This window comes from Microchirus variegatus, assembly GCF_963457635.1.
Source record: "Microchirus variegatus genome assembly, chromosome: 12".
Classification (NCBI taxonomy): domain Eukaryota; kingdom Metazoa; phylum Chordata; class Actinopteri; order Pleuronectiformes; family Soleidae; genus Microchirus; species Microchirus variegatus.
The window spans coordinates 28,236,958-28,246,957 of record NC_139813.1 but is presented as its reverse complement, the minus strand read 5'-3'; the positions used below and the strand labels follow the sequence as shown (position 1 = coordinate 28,246,957).

Genomic DNA, 10,000 nt, shown 5'->3' with positions numbered 1-10,000 from the left:
CACACAGACACACACACACACACACACACACACACTCTCTCTCTGCAGGTATAAGCCTTACACCGTCTGTGCTACACACACTGCCAGGACCACACACACACACACAGCTCTACACACACACACAGCTCTACACATAACCAGTTAATAACTATGTAATAATATAATAATAATAACTGAAAGAAAGAAAGAAAGAAAGAAAGAATAGTTACTGTGATGGATTAATTATGAAGGACAGGAGAGGGAGAACATGAAGAGGAGGAGGGATGAGGAGGTGGAGATGGAAGGAGAACAAAGTGATTTGACGTTTAATAAAAACAGCTAACTTGTGAGTGCTTAATGCTAAGTGCTAAGCGCTAATGCTCACCAAAAATAAACTGATTTGTTGTGCAGCTACTTCCTGTTAGCGCTAATGTTTTTAGCGATGGTTGTGGAAAAACTACAGAAATGAAAGGTAACATAAAAACATATGTTTATTTATATATATATATATATATATATACAGTATATACACAATGTGTCATGACGACATTTTGATGAATTATCTTATACGATAATTCATCAAAATGTCGCCATGACACAAGCGGTTTACTTTGTTTTCGTCCAAAGTAAACGATCAGCTACGATTAAAAACAACAACAAAACCCCCGAGTTTATCGCGTTCCAGTTGAGAAGTCGGAAAAAAGCACAGACACAGACGTATCTCAGGCTAGCCCCTGTTAGCCACCGTAAGCCACCGTTAGCCACTGATGGTGGCGCTGTAGAGTAAAGTCACAGAGAACTCTGAGGTCGTGAAGGTCGTCGTCGTCCGTACGTCAGCGACAGTCACTTCCTGTTTCTGACAAAACCAGACGAATATCACCAGGAATTCTGCTGCTGAAGACATGGAAACTTCTGTGTGTGTGTGTGTTCGTGTGTGTGTGTGTGTGTGTGTGTGTGTGTGTGTGTGGGTGTGTGTGTGTGTGTGTGTGTGTGTGTTGGAATGCAAAGGCTTGTAAGTCACCTCTGATTTTCCACTCCCGCTGGGACACATCCCATTATCAGTTTTATACAAAACTAGGAAATTCCTCTGTGGTCTCTGTGTGTGTGTGTGTGTGTGTGTGTGTGTGTGTGTGTGTGTGTGTGTGTGTGTGTGTGTGTGTGTGTGTGTGTGTGTGTGTGTGTGTGTGTGTGTGTGTGTGTGTGTGTGTGTGTGTGTGTGTGTGTGTGTGTGTGTGTGTGTGTGTGTGTGTGTGTGTGTGTGTGTGTGTGTGTGTGGCTCCATAATGAGCAGCAGCTTAACAGCAGAATAAAAACTGGGAATTTTCCTTCCTCCTCCTCTTCTTCCTCTTCTGCAGAGTCTTGCTGCAAAAAAAAAAAAAGTGCCAATGTCACATTTTTCAGTGTGAACAAAAATAGAAGCAGAACGAGCAGCGACTACAGATGACACAGTGGTAGTTTGTGTGTTTTTATACAGACTAGTGCAGTGTCTGTAGGAAGGATGTATTCCTTAAGAACATGTTTCAGTTACGGTCACATATGATAAGGAACGTGAAGGCCAACATAATACAAACACTCTGTAACCTCATTAGGTACAACACTAATGTGTCTAAGAAAGTCAGCTCACTGTCAAAGTGCATCAGAGCAAATGGATCATTTCCTGAATTTCAAAAATTCCTTAAAATTATTCCTTTAGAAGTTTGCAAATATTTTCAACAGATCCTTGTTCAGGGTGATGCCGACTATTATGATGGTAAATTTCAAGTCATTCTGAGATACTTTTTTTTTTTTTGAAGAAAGTCAGCTCACTGTCAAAGTGCATCAGGGCAAATGGATAATTTCCTGAATTAAAAAAATTCATTAAAATTATTCCGTAGGAGATTTGCAAATATTTTCAACAGATCCTTGTTCAGGGCGATGCCGACTATTATGATGGTAAATTTAAAGTCATTCTGAGATACTTTTTTTTTTTTTTAGAAGAAACTCAGCTCACTGTCAAAGTGCATCAGGGCAAATGGATCATTTCAAAATTTCAAAAATTCATAAAAATTATTCCGTAGGAGATTTGCAAATATTTTCAACAGATCCTTGTTCAGGGTGATGCCGACTATTATGATGGTAAATTTCAAGTCATTTTGAGATACTTTTTTTTTTTTGAAGAAAGTCAGCTCACTGTCAAAGTGCATCAGGGCAAATGGATCATTTCTCAATTTCAAAAATTCATAAAAATTATTCCGTAGGAGATTTGCAAATATTTTCAACAGATCCTTGTTCAGGGCGATGCCGACTATTATGATGGTGAATTTCAAGTCATTCCGAGATACTTTTTTTTTTTTTTTAGAAGAAAGTCAGCTCACTGTTAAAGTGCATCAGGACAAATGGATATTTTCCTCAATTTCAAAAATTCCTCAAAATTATTCCTTAAGAGATTTCCAAGTATTTTCAACAGATCCTTGTTCAGGGTGATGCCGACTGTTATGATGGTAAATTTCAAGTCATTCCGAGATACTTTTTTTTTTTTTTTAGAAGAAAGTCAGCTCACTGTTAAAGTGCATCAGGACAAATGGATATTTTCCTCAATTTCAAAAATTCCTCCAAATTATTCCTTAAGAGATTTCCAAGTATTTTCAACAGATACTTGTTCAGGGCGATGCCGACTATTATGATGGTAAATTTCAAGTCATTCCGAGATACTTTTTTTTTTTTTGCAGAAAGTCAGCTCACTGTCAAAGTGTACCAGGGCAAATGGATCATTTCCTGAATTAAAAAAATTCATTAAAATTATTCCGTAGGAGATTTGTAAATATTTTCAACAGATCCTTGTTCAGGGCGATGCCGACTATTATGATGGTAAATTTCAAGTCATTCCGAGATACTTTTTGTTTTTAGAAGAAACTCAGTTCACTGTCAAAGTGCATCAGGGCAAATGGATCATTTCTCAATTTCAAAAATTCATAAAAATTATTCCGTAGGAGATTTCCAAGTATTTTCAACAGATCCTTGTTTAGGGCGATGCCGACTATTATGATGGTAAATTTAAAGTCATTCCGAGATACTTTTTGTTTTTAGAAGAAACTCAGTTCACTGTCAAAGTGCATCAGGGCAAATGGATCATTTCCTCAATTTCAAAAATTCCTCAAAATTATTCCTTAAGAGATTTCCAAGTATTTTCAACAGATCCTTGTTCAGGGCGATGCTGACTATTATGATGGTAAATTTCAAGTCATTCCGAGATACTTTTTGTTTTTTTGAAGAAAGTCAGCTCACTGTCAAAGTGCATCAGGGCAAATGGATCATTTCCTGAATTAAAAAAATTCATTAAAATTATTCCGTAGGAGATTTGCAAATATTTTCAACAGATCCTTGTTCAGGGAGATGCCGACTATTATGATGGTAAATTTAAAGTCATTCCGAGATACTTTTTTTTTTTTTTAGAAGAAACTCAGCTCACTGTCAAAGTGCATCAGGGCAAATGGATCATTTCCTCAATTTCAAAAATTCCTCAAAATTATTCCTTAAGAGATTTCCAAATATTTCAGGGTGATGCCGACTGTTATGATGGTAAATTACAAGTCATTCCGAGATACTTTTTTTTTTTTTGCAGAAAGTCAGCTCACTGTCAAAGTGTATCAGGGCAAATGGATCATTTCCTGAATTAAAAAAATTCATTAAAATTATTCCGTAGGAGATTTGCAAATATTTTCAACAGATCCTTGTTCAGGGCGATGCTGACTATTATGATTGTAAATTTAAAGTCATTCCGAGATACTTTTTGTTTTTAGAAGAAAGTCAGTTCACTGTCAAAGTGCATCAGGGCAAATGGATCATTTCCTGAATTAAAAAAATTCATAAAAATTATTCCGTAGGAGATTTGCAAATTTTTCAACTGATCCTTGTTCAGAGCGATGCCGACTATTATGATGGTGAATTTCAAGTCATTCCGAGATACTTTTTTTTTTTTTTGAAGAAAGTCAGTTCACTGTCAAAGTGCATCAGGGCAAATGGATCATTTCCTGAATTAAAAAAATTCATAAAAATTATTCCGTAGGAGATTTGCAAATATTTTCAACTGATCCTTGTTCAGGGCGATGCCGACTATTATGATGGTAAATTTAAAGTCATTCCGAGATACTTTTTGTTTTTAGAAGAAAGTCAGTTCACTGTCAAAGTGCATCAGGGCAAATGGATCATTTCTCAATTTCAAAAATTCATAAAAATTATTCCGTAGGAGATTTGCAAATATTTTCAACAGATCCTTGTTCAGGGCGATGCAGACTATTATGATGGTGAATTTCAAGTCATTCCGAGATACTTTTTTTTTTTTTTTAGAAGAAAGTCAGCTCACTGTCAAAGTGCATCAGGACAAATGGATATTTTCCTCAATTTCAAAAATTCCTCAAAATTATTCCTTAAGAGATTTCCAAGTATTTTCAACAGATCCTTGTTCAGGGTGATGCCGACTGTTATGATGGTAAATTTCAAGTCATTCCGAGATACTTTTTTTTTTTTTTTCGAAGAAAGTCAGCTCACTGTTAAAGTGCATCAGGACAAATGGATATTTTCCTCAATTTCAAAAATTCCTCCAAATTATTCCTTAAGAGATTTCCAAGTATTTTCAACAGATACTTGTTCAGGGAGATGCCGACTATTATGATGGTAAATTTCAAGTCATTCCGAGATACTTTTTTTTTTTTTTAGAAGAAACTCTGCTCACTGTCAAAGTGCATCAGGGCAAATGGATCATTTCCTCAATTTCAAAAATTCCTCAAAATTATTCCTTAAGAGATTTCCAAATATTTTCAACTGATCCTTGTTCAGGGCGATGCCGACTATTATGATGGTAAATTTCAAGTCATTCCGAGATACTTTTTTTTTTTTTGCAGAAAGTCAGCTCACTGTCAAAGTGTACCAGGGCAAATGAATCATTTCCTGAATTAAAAAAATTCATTAAAATTATTCCGTAGGAGATTTGCAAATATTTTCAACAGATCCTTGTTCAGGGCGATGCCGACTATTATGATGGTAAATTTCAAGTCATTCCGAGATACTTTTTGTTTTTAGAAGAAAGTCAGTTCACTGTCAAAGTGCATCAGGGCAAATGGATCATTTCAAAATTTCAAAAATTCCACAAAATTATTCCTTAAGAGATTTGCAAATATTTTCAACAGATCCTTGTTCAGGGCGATGCCGACTATTATGATGGTAAATTTCAAGTCATTCCGAGATACTTTTTGTTTTTTTGAAGAAAGTCAGCTCACTGTCAAAGTGCATCAGGGCAAATGGATCATTTCCTGAATTAAAAAAATTCATTAAAATTATTCCGTAGGAGATTTGCAAATATTTTCAACAGATCCTTGTTCAGGGCGATGCCGACTATTATGATGGTAAATTTCAAGTCATTCCGAGATACTTTTTTTTTTTTTAGAAGAAACTCAGCTCACTGTCAAAGTGCATCAGGACAAATGGATATTTTCCTCAATTTCAAAAATTCATGAAAATTATTCCTTAAGAGATTTCCAAGTATTTTCAACAGATCCTTGTTCAGGGCGATGCCGACTATTATGATGGTAAATTTCAAGTCATTCCGAGATACTTTTTTTTTTTTTTTTAGAAGAAAGTCAGCTCACTGTCAAAGTGCATCAGAGCAAATGGATCATTTCCTGAATTAAAAAAATTCATTAAAATTATTCCGTAGGAGATTTGCAAATATTTTCAACAGATCCTTGTTCAGGGCGATGCCGACTATTATGATGGTAAATTTCAAGTCATTCCGAGATACTTTTTTTTTTTTTTTTAGAAGAAACTCAGCTCACTGTCAAAGTGCATCAAGGCAAATAGATAAATTCCTTGATTTCAAAAATTCATGAAAATTATTCCTTAAGAGATTTCCAAGTATTTTCAACAGATCCTTGTTCAGGGCGATGCCGACTATTATGATGGTAAATTTCAAGTCATTCCGAGATACTTTTTTTTTTTTTTAGAAGAAAGTCAGCTCACTGTCAAAGTGCATCAGAGCAAATGGATCATTTCCTGAATTAAAAAAATTCATTTAAATTATTCCGTAGGAGATTTGCAAATATTTTCAACAGATCCTTGTTCAGGGCGATGCCGACTATTATGATGGTAAATTTCAAGTCATTCCGAGATACTTTTTTTTTTTTTTTAGAAGAAACTCAGCTCACTGTCAAAGTGCATCAAGGCAAATAGATAAATTCCTTGATTTCAAAAATTCATGAAAATTATTCCTTAAGAGATTTCCAAGTATTTTCAACAGATCCTTGTTCAGGGCGATGCCGACTATTATGATGGTAAATTTCAAGTCATTCCGAGATACTTTTTTTTTTTTTTTTAGAAGAAAGTCAGCTCACTGTCAAAGTGCATCAGAGCAAATGGATCATTTCCTGAATTAAAAAAATTCATTAAAATTATTCCGTAGGAGATTTGCAAATATTTTCAACAGATCCTTGTTCAGGGCGATGCCGACTATTATGATGGTAAATTTCAAGTCATTCCGAGATACTTTTTGTTTTTTTTTAGAAGAAACTCAGCTCACTGTCAAAGTGCATCAAGGCAAATAGATAAATTCCTTGATTTCAAAAATTCATGAAAATTATTCCTTAAGAGATTTCCAAGTATTTTCAACAGATCCTTGTTCAGGGCGATGCCGACTATTATGATGGTAAATTTCAAGTCATTCCGAGATACTTTTTGTTTTTTTGAAGAAAGTCAGCTCACTGTCAAAGTGCATCAGGGCAAATGGATCATTTCCTGAATTAAAAAAATTCATTAAAATTATTCCGTAGGAGATTTGCAAATATTTTCAACAGATCCTTGTTCAGGGCGATGCCGACTATTATGATGGTAAATTTAAAGTCATTCCGAGATACTTTTTGTTTTTAGAAGAAAGTCAGTTCACTGTCAAAGTGCATCAGGGCAAATGGATCATTTCAAAATTTCAAAAATTCCACAAAATTATTCCTTAAGAGATTTGCAAATATTTTCAACAGATCCTTGTTCAGGGCGATGCCGACTATTATGATGGTAAATTTCAAGTCATTCCGAGATACTTTTTGTTTTTTTGAAGAAAGTCAGCTCACTGTCAAAGTGCATCAGGGCAAATGGATCATTTCCTGAATTAAAAAAATTCATTAAAATTATTCCGTAGGAGATTTGCAAATATTTTCAACAGATCCTTGTTCAGGGCGATGCTGACTATTATGATGGTAAATTTCAAGTCATTCCGAGATACTTTTTTTTTTTTTTTAGAAGAAACTCAGCTCACTGTCAAAGTGCATCAAGGCAAATAGATAAATTCCTTGATTTCAAAAATTCATGAAAATTATTCCTTAAGAGATTTCCAAGTATTTTCAACAGATCCTTGTTCAGGGCGATGCCGACTATTATGATGGTAAATTTCAAGTCATTCCGAGATACTTTTTTTTTTTTTTTAGAAGAAAGTCAGCTCACTGTCAAAGTGCATCAGAGCAAATGGATCATTTCCTGAATTAAAAAAATTCATTAAAATTATTCCGTAGGAGATTTGCAAATATTTTCAACAGATCCTTGTTCAGGGCGATGCCGACTATTATGATGGTAAATTTCAAGTCATTCCGAGATACTTTTTTTTTTTTTTTTAGAAGAAACTCAGCTCACTGTCAAAGTGCATCAAGGCAAATAGATAAATTCCTTGATTTCAAAAATTCATGAAAATTATTCCTTAAGAGATTTCCAAGTATTTTCAACAGATCCTTGTTCAGGGCGATGCCGACTATTATGATGGTAAATTTCAAGTCATTCCGAGATACTTTTTTTTTTTTTTAGAAGAAAGTCAGCTCACTGTCAAAGTGCATCAGAGCAAATGGATCATTTCCTGAATTAAAAAAATTCATTTAAATTATTCCGTAGGAGATTTGCAAATATTTTCAACAGATCCTTGTTCAGGGCGATGCCGACTATTATGATGGTAAATTTCAAGTCATTCCGAGATACTTTTTTTTTTTTTTTAGAAGAAACTCAGCTCACTGTCAAAGTGCATCAAGGCAAATAGATAAATTCCTTGATTTCAAAAATTCATGAAAATTATTCCTTAAGAGATTTCCAAGTATTTTCAACAGATCCTTGTTCAGGGCGATGCCGACTATTATGATGGTAAATTTCAAGTCATTCCGAGATACTTTTTTTTTTTTTTTAGAAGAAAGTCAGCTCACTGTCAAAGTGCATCAGAGCAAATGGATCATTTCCTGAATTAAAAAAATTCATTAAAATTATTCCGTAGGAGATTTGCAAATATTTTCAACAGATCCTTGTTCAGGGCGATGCCGACTATTATGATGGTAAATTTCAAGTCATTCCGAGATACTTTTTGTTTTTTTTTAGAAGAAACTCAGCTCACTGTCAAAGTGCATCAAGGCAAATAGATAAATTCCTTGATTTCAAAAATTCATGAAAATTATTCCTTAAGAGATTTCCAAGTATTTTCAACAGATCCTTGTTCAGGGCGATGCCGACTATTATGATGGTAAATTTCAAGTCATTCCGAGATACTTTTTGTTTTTTTGAAGAAAGTCAGCTCACTGTCAAAGTGCATCAGGGCAAATGGATCATTTCCTGAATTAAAAAAATTCATTAAAATTATTCCGTAGGAGATTTGCAAATATTTTCAACAGATCCTTGTTCAGGGCGATGCCGACTATTATGATGGTAAATTTAAAGTCATTCCGAGATACTTTTTGTTTTTAGAAGAAAGTCAGTTCACTGTCAAAGTGCATCAGGGCAAATGGATCATTTCAAAATTTCAAAAATTCCACAAAATTATTCCTTAAGAGATTTGCAAATATTTTCAACAGATCCTTGTTCAGGGCGATGCCGACTATTATGATGGTAAATTTCAAGTCATTCCGAGATACTTTTTGTTTTTTTGAAGAAAGTCAGCTCACTGTCAAAGTGCATCAGGGCAAATGGATCATTTCCTGAATTAAAAAAATTCATTAAAATTATTCCGTAGGAGATTTGCAAATATTTTCAACAGATCCTTGTTCAGGGCGATGCTGACTATTATGATGGTAAATTTCAAGTCATTCCGAGATACTTTTTTTTTTTTTTAGAAGAAACTCAGCTCACTGTCAAAGTGCATCAAGGCAAATAGATAAATTCCTTGATTTCAAAAATTCATGAAAATTATTCCTTAAGAGATTTCCAAGTATTTTCAACAGATCCTTGTTCAGGGCGATGCCGACTATTATGATGGTAAATTTCAAGTCATTCCGAGATACTTTTTTTTTTTGAAGAAAGTCAGTTCACTGTCAAAGTGTATCAGGGCAAATGGATCATTTCCTGAATTAAAAAAATTCATTAAAATTATTCCGTAGGAGATTTGCAAATATTTTCAACAGATTCTTGTTCAGGGCGATGCCGACTATTATGATGGTAAATTTAAAGTCATTCCGAGATACTTTTTGTTTTTTTTTAGAAGAAACTCAGCTCACTGTCAAAGTGCATCAAGGCAAATAGATAAATTCCTTGATTTCAAAAATTCATGAAAATTATTCCTTAAGAGATTTCCAAGTATTTTCAACAGATCCTTGTTCAGGGCGATGCCGACTATTATGATGGTAAATTTCAAGTCATTCCGAGATACTTTTTTTTTTTGAAGAAAGTCAGTTCACTGTCAAAGTGTATCAGGGCAAATGGATCATTTCCTGAATTAAAAAAATTCATTAAAATTATTCCGTAGGAGATTTGCAAATATTTTCAACAGATTCTTGTTCAGGGCGATGCCGACTATTATGATGGTAAATTTAAAGTCATTCCGAGATACTTTTTGTTTTTTTTTAGAAGAAACTCAGCTCACTGTCAAAGTGCATCAAGGCAAATAGATAAATTCCTTGATTTCAAAAATTCATGAAAATTATTCCTTAAGAGATTTCCAAGTATTTTCAACAGATCCTTGTTCAGGGCGATGCCGACTATTATGATGGTAAATTTCAAGTCATTCCGAGATACTTTTTTTTTTTGAAGAAAGTCA

General features: G+C 34.2%; 1 protein-coding gene across 3 annotated transcripts in view; it reads left to right on the top strand.

Moving 5' to 3' along the window:
• Positions 1 to 10,000, top strand: part of hivep2a (HIVEP zinc finger 2a) — a 72,656-nt gene that overhangs the window by 32,367 nt on the left and 30,289 nt on the right. The window lies entirely within an intron of this gene.